Source organism: Branchiostoma floridae, chromosome 4, assembly GCF_000003815.2.
Source record: "Branchiostoma floridae strain S238N-H82 chromosome 4, Bfl_VNyyK, whole genome shotgun sequence".
Classification (NCBI taxonomy): domain Eukaryota; kingdom Metazoa; phylum Chordata; class Leptocardii; order Amphioxiformes; family Branchiostomatidae; genus Branchiostoma; species Branchiostoma floridae.
The window spans coordinates 6,880,967-6,895,207 of NC_049982.1; the positions used below are offsets into that span (position 1 = coordinate 6,880,967).

The following is a 14,241-nucleotide window of genomic DNA, read 5'->3' on the forward strand; positions in this document are numbered from 1 at the left end:
TAGAAGCGTCAGTCTCATGAGGGAACAAGAGTTCGGGGATATCGTACCTATGTAAAAGACATTAATTGTGCAAATGAGTTCCACATTTACATAATCGATGCATGGTTATTTTAACTTATAACTAACACATGTTACAGTGGCTCTTCTAGGGGCTGCCGCGGTTTTGCTTCATATCATAATCATCATCATCTTCGCCGCATGTCAGTGTTCACTGAGGTGCGCCGTCATATTATATCTAAATCAATGCGAAAGGCATATATGGCATTGGCCTGATGAACTATGCATCTGTTCAGGCATGATGTTATCTTATCTTTTTTTGTATAGGATACATCTACAGTCAAACCTGGTCTACCGACCACCTGTGCATAACGACCCACTGTCCACTACGACCGCCGAAAAGCGGTCCCTTGAATTTTCCCATAGACGTAAGCATTAACATTTCTGTATATGACGACCACTGTCCAACGGGACCACGACCACCACTAAAGGCGACCGCACGTTACCTAAACACTGCCAAAACGACCGCGGCATGTGATTTTGTCACGCTACTTTAATGTTCACGGCGAAAAATGAGCGTAATTACCACAAATTATGCCCCCTCCCATTCTCTGGATCGGCACTTCACTCTACAAATTTTCGGTGGCTTCGTGATGAGAATCTCAGGCTAAAATGCCATTATATCCAGGGAGCAGACATGAAAGCGTTTAGTTTCACCAGGCTTTTCGAAGATAAACTAAAAAAACGCATTTTCTGTCATACTAAAACATCTGACTCGCTGTTCTTCCCGAGAAATACGTATTTTACACAGCGCGGTTCTGAATCGCGGCGTCTGCAGGTCGGAAATACGCACCTCTGATTGGTTGAAACCACCTAAACAACAACAAATGCATGTATAATGCCGGGGAATCCCCGGCGATCTCGCGCTCTGATTGGTTGGAGCGGTGCATCATGGGAACTTTGCTGCCAGCTCGACGCCATCTTGTTTCAAAGACTTACTTTTTAAAACGCAAAAGAACGCTATTTTCCACGATTACGTAGCACCATCCTAGTTGAAAATGCATAATCCAAAGAACTTTTCGTGGAAACATGTGTTAATATGTGAATTTATGGTGTCTCAAGCGTAATTTTGGGTTTCGATGCAGCCGTAAAGTGTGCTGAGAGTTAGCGTGGGTTTCCAAAATATACCCCGAAAATAATGTCGCATTTTTCATGTCACACAAAAACAAAACTCCCGCAAAGAAGAAGCCTGCAACATTTTCTGATCATAGCGATTACGTTTTGGGTAGAAATGTTCGTCGATGTGCCGGCGTGCAGCTGCGTGATACCTCAGTTACAGAATATTTGTTGTCACATTAGGGCCGCGGTATGAGAAAAAAATTATGCCAGCCCCGGCACGGCACGCTGCAAAAAGCCGGACGAATTACCACCGTTTTTCTTTTTCAAATTATTCTTATAATATATCTATTATAAATATCATTACAAATATAATACTTTTATAATACAAATATAATACGAAGAATAACATAAGTATACGTAATTTTAGCATTATATAACATCGTGTTATCTTGTAAATAATAAGAAAGACAAATGCGTTTCATGCATAAATTATCGATGTTCTGACTTGTCAGTTTCTTTACTGCCGCCACGTTGTTTTCTATATAAAGACCACCTATGTATGAAGACCACTTTTGCTGGGTCCCTTGAGTGGTCTTCTTATACAGGTTTGACTGTATTTAATACCACAGAAAAGGCATATTTGGGACCTGACACTTCGTGTATCGGAGGAGACAACAACCCGGCACTTTTGATCTACGAAAATACATCCTGGGACAGCTTTGAAGTAGGCAACACAATCATTGGAAGACCAAGTGGACCCGTCTTGTCAAAGGTGCGACAGAAGAATCTCACTAGATGCTATTTGCTTTCGGTGTATTCAATTTCAATTCTAAACCTTTAATTCGACAAGATATCGCTACAGTCTTCTCAGTGTTAACACAGTGTATAGACGTAAAAAGTGCATTTTGCCATTGTTTTTGTGTATGTAATCAAGTGATTTGACGATAAATGAAGATCTGTCAAATGCAAGTTGTTGCACATGTAGCATCTAGTTGCAGTCTTTCCTGGTATACATTATAGTTACACACATGTATAACTGCGTCTCCAGGTTATTTCCCTGACAGACAGTGACGGCTTGGTGTACGTGGAGGTCCGGGCGGTGTCTACAGTGGGCGATTTCTCCAGTGATGCAGACGGGGACAACACGACAACTAGTACTAGGAAACGGCGAGCAACTATCGGAGATTACATACATGGAGCTACAGTTAACGTTGGAAGATACACAAACATTGAGGTAACTTTTCTGCTGTATCCATTAAAATGTGACAGATTGATTAATTTTATCTGGGTTCCAGCTACTCATGTGTCAGGTCTGGAGAAAGGTCTCGCCGGCGATAGATAGATGGGCTAGCAGGCACCCAACATGCACATGGTATGACGCTCCTACGCCCCAGGAATCTATTCTCCGAGCAGAGGTTGGGTCGCGGGGATACTAGTAGTAGTGGCCGGGATTTTTTCCCGGCTCGCTCCCCTTGAACCTCTGCTTGAGAATAAATGGAGGCAACACCGGTAGTATAAACCATAAACTCAATGTCTCCACCTTCTCCCCTCCTTCAGGAATAAGCGGAAGGATAAAGTTAAAAAGTTAAGGCCTTAGTGTATCATTGCTATGTTTCAGAGTTCAGGCAGTGGCACACTCACAGTGACGCCGGGTCTTAGCCTGCACCAAGGCCTGGAGCTCAGCCTGGAGGTCGGGCTGGATTACCCCTTTGTTCACTCGGCGAGTGTAAGGCTCTTTGGATCGGCAAGCATCGACCTGGAAATTCGCTTTGACTTTGAGGGAAGGTATATATAAGACCGAGTTATAAAATCTGTGTTTTTTAATATATCTAAAGATGAATACCAATGGATACTATGTTAGCTATGTCATTGGTTGTGAAGCTACGGCGAAAGGTTCGTCTTTAAGTAATTTGCGATTGAACTGCCTTGCAATTTGTGCGTTTGGGGAGCAACTATTTGAAATTCTCCACGTACAACCGTTACTGAAACGTTTTTTTATAACGTTATTCACTGTCTTTACTGCGAAAAGTGCAACAGTATCGTGGCCAAGGGACCAAAGTAGACCCTACGCGAGTGGAGTGGCCAAGAGGAGGTTTTGTATTCCGATAACTCCCCTGTTCTGTCTGCCTGGGAAAATACTGTACGAGGTTTATGCGTCCGTCGTGGCAACGGCATCGGTAAGCATATTATTTTTAAACATTGTTATCACAAAAAAATTAAGAATAATTGTATTGCTATATGGTCAACAATCATAGCGTGGTTTTCTTTTTCATGCCTTGTAGCAACGTTCATTTTGGACATGTATCTGTGTGAGTGTCTTTTCATAGGAGTCTTGTATTTCACTATATACAGCCGAATAAGTCAAATCAATTTACTTCACATTGTGTACTATATGTTTGTTACCAACATTTTCATTGTTATATTTCAGCCATACCATATATGGTATGGTGAAATATATTGTATTCGTAATGTTTCTTTCTTTCTTTCTTTCTTTCTTTCTCCTGTCAAATCTTCAAATCGAATCATCTCCGTCGTTCCGGGACCGAATGACCTGAAATTTGGCACAAGAGTAGAGTGGGTCAATACCGAGGTGCTTTTTTCTCATTTTTTTCATATCTGCCTCTAAAATGATTTTATTGAAGTTTAAAGGTCACGTTTTGACCACAACGGTATATTTTGACCCCCTGTACCATTGAATTACAATGGAATGACCTTAAATTTGGTGTAGATAGGCATTAGATAGTTGGTAAAATGATCCAAGTAAAATTTTTGGCATGAACCAATTTCAAATTATTAATTTCTGCACTTTTCTGAGGGGAAATTGGTTTTCTTTCGGCCTTCTCCCGTGAACTCCCGTGACCCCAGAGCCCACAGGTGCCAGGTGCCATCGGTCTGGGGAGAGCGAGAGTTAATTACTTTATGGGCGCCAGCCAATCAGCGACGAGAAAGGCGAATGCTAGCTAATATTCATAAGCGGGGCCTTGCAATCCCGTTTATACACAAACAGATGCATATTACAGCCTTACAGTGGCTATATGTTTCCCTGTGCCCGGTTTGAAATTGTAGTTTGCGAGGATTTGGAGCTCAGACAGGGTCATTTGAGCGGTAGCGGACGGTACGCGTGCATTGAACGTCAGAATACAAGTCTGTGTCGATGAATTTACCAACATTCCGCATGGCACTATCAATCATTTTTGGCAGATTTGACTTTGGGGGTTAGTTGAGACAATCGAGAAAATGTTACTTGGCAGAAAACGCGGGAAAATTGGACAGTTTGCGTTTAGTTTTGATACGTAAGTTTGACAGTGGCGAGAATGCATGTATTTTTTCCCAAACAAATGTAGGTACTTCTAACGTTAGTGTTGTTGTTGTTCTTTTTTGACGTAAAGTTTGTACATTCAAATTGTAAGTAACTTAAAACTGCCAGAGTTTGAGCCCAATAAAAAACTCTTAGTACCAGAGTATCACCACTGACCTCCGAAAAGAAACCCCCGAACAGGGTAGAAACTCCTATCCTCTAGGTCTCGCACGCTACGAGCAGAAAATTACAACACTCAGACAAGATTACGTCCGATGGCTGATTGCATACAAAGTAAAACACTTTAACAGTGGTATGCAGGGCATATACTTAACAAAGAATTCGAAGGAAAATGAAATATATAGATAAAGCCAAATCAAGTTAACTTGTTGGTCCTGGGATTTTTCAGAAAAGAAATGAAGCGACAGGGTGGTAAAATTCTTGTAAAAATTCGAGACGTCTCCGTTTATGCTCATACAAAACAAGAAGATTGAAGTTTTTAGCTTGAAAAAAACAACAACAACAACAACACACTCCTACTACACAACACTTGCACCTGCTTGACAATTATTAAAACGTATGCCCTACTTGATTAAAAAAAAAGTTCAATGCAATAATAAATGTACCCACATCACAAAGAGATTATGACGGTACTTAGACCTAGTTATCGAAGTGGAAATTGTTGAATGGCGTCATGTAATTTCATGATGAAAATCTTCTGAATGGAAGATGCGTTTTTTTTTACTCTCGGAAAAATAGGAGCTGCCGCAATTCTAAAAGCCAATCAGTTATGCATACGCGCTCCTGTGGAAGATTATATTCTTCCATATGGGCCCGGTTCATATTGGGCAAGCTCTGTTTTGACCTGGAATCAATTCACAATATTAGTTCTCTTTTGGGGATAACTTACAGTTTAAATATTGCACTTTTGCGCAGGGGTGACTTGGAACAGTCCAATGTTGCGTGGGAATGGGTATGGCTGAAATATGTTGTATTTGCACCCAAGCAAATGTCGGCCTTTCTAGTTTTTCTCTATCTTTGTTTTGCTTTTTGCCTTTATGATACTATTCCCTCCAGGTGAAAGGCTTCGTATCAGTGGATTTCGGCATGTCCGGTTCAGCCTCTATGGGCGCGACGTGGAGACACTCAGGAGGCGTTTCCCTCGAACGAGACGTGAGTCGGTATAATGTAACGTGAATTGTCATAATGCCGTCAAGTACACGAAGTTAAACACACTACAAGCAAGAGCTCTACGAGTGCATTAACTTCGTCAAATACAGAAAACAATTCAAAATGACCTGAAAATAGTTTGACGGTTCAGAGAGAAGTACACTTATTTATTTCTATTAAAATTGTGGAATGTCTTGTGGGGCAGGTGTTCCTTGTCAAAGGATTGGCAAAAAGAGGCATAAGAAAATAAACGGTCTTTCAAATAAAACCAGCTGGAGGGGGTTTGCCAAAGAGGATCGCTTGAGGGTCCCAACCTATACCATAAACCCTCTACAATATGAATTTTTTGTGCTATCTACTCAGAAATCACGACCAGAATTCGGGATATCAAAACCTTACCTTCCACTGCAGTACCGTAGAGAACGTATTAAAAACTCCCTATTTCTCGACCCCTTCTCCCTTATTGAATATAGTAAAAATCCACCCACAGCCTTTTAACTTACTTGGTCCACAAACAGAAAAACCTACTCGACCACAAAACATTAACAGCAAAAACATAAAGCATAAAGATATATTAACCTTCTTGGTGAAGGTAAAAATGATTAATTGGAAGATATCTAATACCGCAGCCTCAGTGGCTTTCAAGACATCCATAAAGAAATGATAATGATACCATGAGATCGAGAAGGCCTTGATGACACTGGTTTAATGGGGAGGTCTTATGGTACTACTTTGCAGCTACAATTCTCATCACCGAGACCAACGCACGACGGGAACCTTGAGGAAGCCGCAGCGTCCATCACAGGGACCCTGACTCCGAAGCTCATCGTCCATTTTCCATCAGCCGCAGTTCCTGTAAACATTCCGAATTGGATCAAAGTACTCTTGCCGAGTATTCAACGCTTTCTTAGTAAGTCTACACAAAAGAGCAGATAGCATCTAAATTACAATCATGGTGGCAAGTCACGAGTGATTAGCAACACATACGTTTTGAACGCAGTAATTATTATAGTCACATGTACAAATTTAATTTTGCATTAAAACAATGTATAGATAACTGTTTCTACCAGACCATACTTCTGTTAATAAATTTTTTTTATCTCCTACTTTGCAAAAGCGGGTCATTAACGTCTAGGAAAATGCAACGAACATTCTATCTATTTTGATACATTCTACTAGTATCTATTTTGATAATTACATTTGGTAATATCCCTTTCCACCAGAGGCTGCGACCGGGCTGCAACCGCTGAGCAGCAGAAGATTTGACAAATCACTCAAAGAATTCTATAGTTAAATAATGGATGTTCTTATCGCTTTGCGTGTTTTGTTGTATTTCAAATCATGCTTTTACATCTTGCATCATATTTGATAATGGAATCAATGGCCACACGGATTAGATTCGTCTAGTTAAAAGGGGACACAGTACAGCTTTTGCAATAATTGCTTTCATCATTCCAGACCTTAGCCCTGAACATAATACGTCGAGATCCGCAGTCTCCGTAATCGTGGCTACCGTGGACCTGCCGGTTGTAGCTTCAGTTTCTGCCGAAGCCTGCTCCTCATCCTGCCCCGATCCGAGAGAACCACTCAAGTTGGCTGCAAGAGCCGGCGTGTCAGGAGTTGGGGCGCAGATCAACATCGGGTTTGAAAATTTCAACTATAACTCGGGTCGTCTGTCGGCAAGTCTTCCTTTCGTGGCTACAGCAAGGTACCATTAGTAGAGATCCATTCAACATTTACAGCAACGTTAGCAAAGGTTCTATGCAAATCTCAATTCAATCTCATTCTAGTCTGCGATATATGAAACTTGTTTATACATAAATGGCATATAAGGTGATAAGTCATGCGTTTTATGGCAATTGCAACAGAACTATTTAACACTAAGTATTCATTCTTCGTTATTTTCAACAGAAAATGTATTTCTCAAGAGGTTCCATGCTGCATCTGTGACGACGGCGAACCAGGACTAAAAGACCCGGAAACAGACGAGTGCTTTTGTCCATGTTTCTGTGATCCACCTGAGAACACCATCAAGGGATTAAAGGTGGTTAGTGCCCCTTAATTCTTATGATTACCATAATTGTCACGTAAGCTTAAAGACGCGCCCTGAGGTCAATGCAATGTCATTAAGCAGTCTCGGTTCCTATTACGGCCTCATAAACGAATGAGTTCACCTCATTCGGCAGTTATAGGAACCAAGTCAAATTAATTCTTTATGAACAAAACGTTATGGGGTCAGTTTTGACTCCATACGGTAAGAAAAAAAGCTACGGTCGTAAAAAAGCTACGGTGGTTTGAGGGTTAAGGTCCTGAAGATAAGATAGATCTATCAATTTGCTTTACGCTATATTAGTATTGTAATGTTTCCATTATTTTCTTTATGATGCCGTGAGGCTAAACATAACAAGCATTTCCCAACTTGATATGTGTGTGTGTTCCCCAGCCTAAAAGCGGTGGGGAGTGTGACTGTGAACGGTGTCCAGACAACTCGCTGAAAAGGAAAACTAACCCAATAGAATGTCCATGCACGTGTGATGATGGAAAGGAAATAGAGATGGCAGAAGACGGGTCATGTCCTGTAAGTAACTTGTTTCCCTAAAATGCTGTTTAACGTATTGCGGTTTATGTGACTAATCATAATCCCAAATTTCCATGTGTAACTCCAGCTGCGTCAATATTTGCTAAGTAGAAATTTGATATATCATATTGTATGCCAAGCTAAAATGATAGATGCAGCAACGAGAGGTACATTATCGTCGTCTTGTCATAAAGCTTACTTTTGATACTTGGCGCAAAATAGCTAACATATAGCTTTAAAACTGTTGCTGACATGCTGGTGGCATGGCGGGGGCACTGGTAGGGCATTATGGAGTTGTATTGCCACTTGCGGTATTTCTTAACTTTCAAGAAAACGTCGCCCTTGCAACAGGCACATCGGGGTTCGTTTACAGCACATCTATGTTCCGTGGGGGTACCTCTAGGTTCCGTGAAGTACAAACCCCGAAGTGCATCACCAGTACCCAAAGTGCAGTGAGATACAGCGTTTAGGCAGAGATGTGCACAATAAGATGAAAATTATCCAAATCAGGATTTAACATGCACGAAGAAATTCTATAATTTCTTTATCTTTTGAAATAGGCGATGCAATTGATGGCAGGTGGCAAAGATACCAATTTTGCAAATGGTACCCTAATTAAGATAATAAATGCGAAAGTGCTATAATCATTAATTACATACTTGTGTAAGTTATTGTGTGCATCACTATGCATTGAATATGGAGATGTGCAGTTTATTGACAGTCTATAGTATGATGAAATGTTAACATGGGACTTGGTTAAATCAGAAGACTTTTTCACATATAATATATGCAACTTTGGTGGAAAAGACCACCAGTTAGATTATATTAGGTTACAACCTTATTTACATTATCAAGGAGAAACAATAAAGCAGTACATCTACAAAGCTCTAAATAATTGAAGGCATGAGGTCTCCAAACTCTTCTGTTTCTTGCAGTGTGAGTGTGAATGTGCGGACGGCAGCACGGACACGGTCGCCCCAGACGGAAGCTGCCCCTGCCGCTGCGAGTGCAAGGACTGCAGCGAATCCGTGCTGGGACCGGACGGCTGTATCTGTCCGAACGATAAGTACGGCCTTGACCTGTTCATGGATAAGGACGCTGTATATGTGTATAACAGAATCCAAAATAGGGAAAATCCTTATTATTCCTATTTTTCTACTTAATATAAAGAAAACTAAGTATTGAATTTTATACAAATCAAGTTATCTTGGATTGATATATACATTTTTAAGACAGCCATTTCGCGAGAAATAAGACTTGTGTGGGCGATTGTCCTATTCAAAGTCAGAATTATCCAGCCGTCTCGCCTAGGTTTTCATTCGTTTCAAGGGAAATTCGGGGCGATCGCCCTGCTAGGACTTGGGGGCGGCCGCCTCCAGTCTGCTATGACTTGGGGGCGATTGCCCTGCCAGGACGTGGTGGGCCAGTATAGGGGCGATTGCCCCAAACTGGACTAAGGGTGCCAATGGGGGCGATTGCCCAACAGGACATCTGTTACCAGACAACGAAGAGTAAAGCCGTCCAACAAAGAGATTACGTTACCTTATAGAAGAGCCATAATTGTGGGGAGGGCGCCTGACATGGAAACACACTTTTACGTGGGTGTTGTAGTTTGATGACACGAAATATCAGCTGTCTAATACAAACTTGTTCACGTTCAACATATTGAACCATCCTGTGAATGATGCGTTACAGCTGCCCGATATGTCCGGATGGCAGTGAGACGGTCTCCGTGAACTGTAAGTGTCAGTGTGAGGAGCCTCATCCAGACAATGGAGAATCTCCCGCATGCGCAGTTGGGTGGAAAGGTCCCGGATGTGATCAGCCCGATTGTGAACCTTGTCAGAGTGAGTTATCAAATTGTTACAGCTGTCTCTTGTGTCGACTGTTCGAACCATTGACTTACAAATTAAAGGGCCGTACGCGTCACATATAACGGCCATTTAGAGGATAGATTGGTGTTTTATTTGCATTCATTTTGCACTTGATTACAATGGGCTGTTTATTTGCAGGCTGCTCGGGTCACGGTCAGTGTTCACCCGCCGGGGAGGTCGGTAACGTGACGTCGTCCTGCAGCTGCAGCCCGCAGTGGATGGGCACGTGCTGTGAAACCAGGCGACCTCGTCCAGCGGGAGGTGATCCGCACTTGGAAACGCTTGATGGTATGTCTTTGTTTTGGCACTTTTGTGATATACTAGTATTGGCCCAAAGGTGGCTCAAAAAGATACATTTAAAAAAAATTGAAATCGTTGAACTCTAGCAGTCTATATGTCTATTATCTACTATTAGATTCTCTACTCAAAATGAACAAGATGCAAGAAAAATAGCTTTCTATCTTCGACAGAATAACAAGCATTTGATTCAATCGTCAGGTATCGAGTATGACTTTTACGGCATAGGAGAGTTCTGGGACTGTAAAAGTCGAGTGAACGACTTTGGTATCCAAGTACGGTACTTTGCCTACCAACGAGCCTCTTTAAAGGCCCCCTCTCACTTGACGTGCGGCACGCTTGCGGCATTGCTGCGTTCGTTCACTGCGTCACTGTTTTGTTATTTTCTTTGATTTTTTATGATTCAGATATTGCGCAATACGTAAAAGTATAACATAAAAGACGACAAAATATACAACAAGTAAGAAAATTCGTTCTTTATCTCTGAAATCCGGTGAGCATCTGCCGAACGCAGCAATGCCGCAAGCGTGCCGCACGTCAAGTGAGAGGGGGCCTTTACCGGCGCTGTGGCAATAAAGGCTGGAGAGGACGTGGTGACAGTCACCACTCCGACCTACGGGTCTGCTCAGGACCTTCCTACTGTCAGGTAAATACCAACTCAACTGCGTTTTGTTAGGTCCCTTTCACGTTTCTATTTTATAGAATTAAAGCTATCTCTCTACTTCATTTTCGTCACGGTAAGTTACGGCACTGTCACATTTGTCGAAGGTCATCATCCAATTTTGATGTCTTAGAGGTAGCCGTAACAGAACCGACCGTCGACAAGGATCTATGATAGCCTTTTTGGTAAGATAAGAGTTGAATTATCTTTTAGAACACATGCGTGACTAGCCAAGAATGTCGTGTGCAGATCGTACGACGAATGTAACTTGCTTACTTGGCCCTCAATTATACTTTATGGTGTTGCATGTGATCATTCAAACTGAATTATCAAAGAATGAATAAAAAGTGCTGTACCAATTAGTATTGTTTCATCTGATCGATCTAACATCTTGTCCACCAACCAGGTTAGATGGCACCATCTTGCAACTAAAAGGCAGTAACCAGTACAAGTTGGGGAACGGGTCGGTACTGTTGGACATTCAGCGGCCGGCAGCAAACTTGACGGCCGGCGGTGGAGTCCTGTTGCTTTCATTTCAGTACGCCTCTGGTACGTTATCGTTTTACCGCTCCATATCTCGTTCTGTGATGACGACTGAAAGGGCCAAACCGTAAATGCACTCATATTCTAGAGATGGAGGTTATGTTTTTTTAAATTTGAGAGATGATAAATATTTTTTCTTATCCTGGCTGACTATGTGTTTTAGTCGACAAGTCATTCCACACATTATCATTATAACAGCAAGTTTTTGGTAGAAGTTGCAATTGCTAACTAACATTAAACAAGGTTGAAGAATAGATGAAACGTGAGAAAGACTCGATATATAACAGATTTCTTCGTGCTCTTCCAAGCCATACTGAAAAGAAACCGGGCTTACACTCCTTTATCCTACAGGAGTTACAGTTACCCTAGATGTACAGTATGGAAAGGTTGTCGGCCGGCAGTTCATCAACTTGCTGTACACACCGACTGCGGAATTCCTAGAGTCAACAGACGGACTGTGCGGATTCATGGATGATAACCAGGAAAACGACTTCCGTGGCCCTGATGGCACCATCTACTCAAACCCGATAGACTTTGCAGAATCATGTAAGTTTTAGTTCACTGAACCTGTTTACTATATATACGTTAGAAATGTAATTCTTTTGGAGTGGGTGATACTTGAGGTCAATGTCATAAAGATGCAATTGTGTACACTATGCAGGGCGGATCACTTCATCCCATGACGCGGGAGGGCTCTTCGGAAGTTGGTCATGGAGCAGTTCAAACTTCCATGCCGATGACGTCATGGACATATCTTACACCAACCCGACATTCGTCCCCATATACTCCACCGACGATCTACCAGAACATCAAATATTGGTATGTTTAATACATATTTCAGTCAGACTTGTTTTTTATACCAATTTATTTGAGTATGAAGCCAATAATGTTTCATGAGACATCTAAATTGACTTTGATCAGAATATAGTGTGTTACATCTTCTTAAAGCAATGCAATCGAGGTTATTCACATTTTTGATAAAGGATTTCTTGTTTACTCCTTGTTTCCTCGGTTGTTCGTGCATCACTTAGTTGGCGACAAATCTATGTGAGAGTCTGGGGATCAGTGGAAATCTTCTGGCAGGCTGTATCTATGACGTATCTGTGACCAACGACAGCAGCTTACTTGAGCAAGAATCATTAAAGACAGGTAAGACGACCTGTTATAGATTCGCATGAGAAAGAAGCTGAGAGTCCAAATAAGCACATTTATTCTACATCAATCTGCTTTTGTTCGTAATATAGCTGATACTTATCTATTTTTCAGGCTGCCCTTCAAAGTGTTCAGGAAAAGGCCGCTGTGTGAATTCCAGCTGTGAGTGTTTGGAAGGCTGGTCAGGGTCCGACTGCAGCAAAGGTTGTCCCTCCCTAGTTTTGTGTAGGCTCCGATTTACATCAGTGTGCTGACTTAGACTAAGACTCACAGCAATACCATAGTCACAGTATGACAGACGAATTTGATTTTAGATAAGCATGCTGGGTGTCGTCGATAACCTGGTTGGCATATGGCTCTCTTGAATCACGGGGCCTCCGGCTATATGTCCCATCCTGGAAGACGTCGCTAATGGATATTGTTTATATTCATTTTCACCCGAGTGAACAAATAGGTGTAAAGTGCCTTACCAAGAGTACAGAATTCAATGTGCTTAGTGTGTGGGTAGCACAAAACCAAATGCATGCAATGTTAATAATTGGACTTGGATGTCTTTATATCATTGTTAGGATCTTGCGGGAAGTGCTCTTTCGGAAAATGCGTGTCTGGATTCTGCGAGTGTGTGCTTGGATGGGAAGGCGCAGCCTGCGATCAAAAGGGTAATATTTCACAACACATGCCTTCTCGATGCAGTATAAACAAGTACGTTGTATGGCAAAATGACCTATTATGTATAACATAAAGACAAGAAGGAATATCTGCAATATCTGAAAGTCTGGTTTCATCCGAAATCTATCAATTATGGGAATGATATCGAGATAAAAATACGAATTATTGGATGGAGTACGATTTTTCACGAATGCAGTCAATGAGTGAAGAAAATTAGTAAACCTCCTTTAAATAAATTCGGCACATTAAGTTTGGACTAGTAAGTTTGGTTGATCATTTTTCTGTTGTTTATGCATCAATCTCAGTGTAATATATATCAATAGAAAACTTGTGTAATTTCCTTTACTTTGATATTCTGTATGCCAAAAATTACGTGAAAAATAATTGATTGACTCATTGACACCCGCACCCAACAGGACGGTACAGTGTTGAATACAATGTTGGGAAATTTCGGTACATGCAATTTTGTGACCCACTCACGAAAACCTGCCTGGTGCTCGTTCCATGAGTTTACAATCACAATGAGCTTGATGCTATAGGAAATGATGCACAAAGTTAACGCTTTCTACTTATATATGATACGTACACATTGAAATTGAACAAAAACAACCGAAAGATGATAAACCAAACTTAGTTTTCCTTACTGAGTTTATATGCAGTATGAAAGCAATTTACAAAGATAACAATTTTTCAATTTTTCATTTAACAGCGACGTGCAACAATGTGAACAACTGCACCAGCCCAGCTAACGGAGCGTGTAGGACGACAGACGCCTGTCAATGTAATCCTGGTTTCATCGGTAAGTGTTTTTAAAATACCTCTAGAATGCATTGAGCAATAAACTACATGCAGCACAAATACAGTTAAATCGTGTAATATACAT

General features: G+C 41.4%; 1 long non-coding RNA gene across 1 annotated transcript; it reads left to right on the forward strand.

Annotated features, from left to right (window-relative positions):
* Window positions 1-12,800: 12,800 nt before the first annotated feature.
* On the forward strand, window positions 12,801-14,154 carry LOC118413166. Its single transcript, XR_004830849.1, has 3 exons — window positions 12,801-12,893; window positions 13,259-13,348; window positions 14,068-14,154. It is a non-coding gene; the product is annotated as an uncharacterized LOC118413166 (long non-coding RNA).
* Window positions 14,155-14,241: the final 87 nt, after the last annotated feature.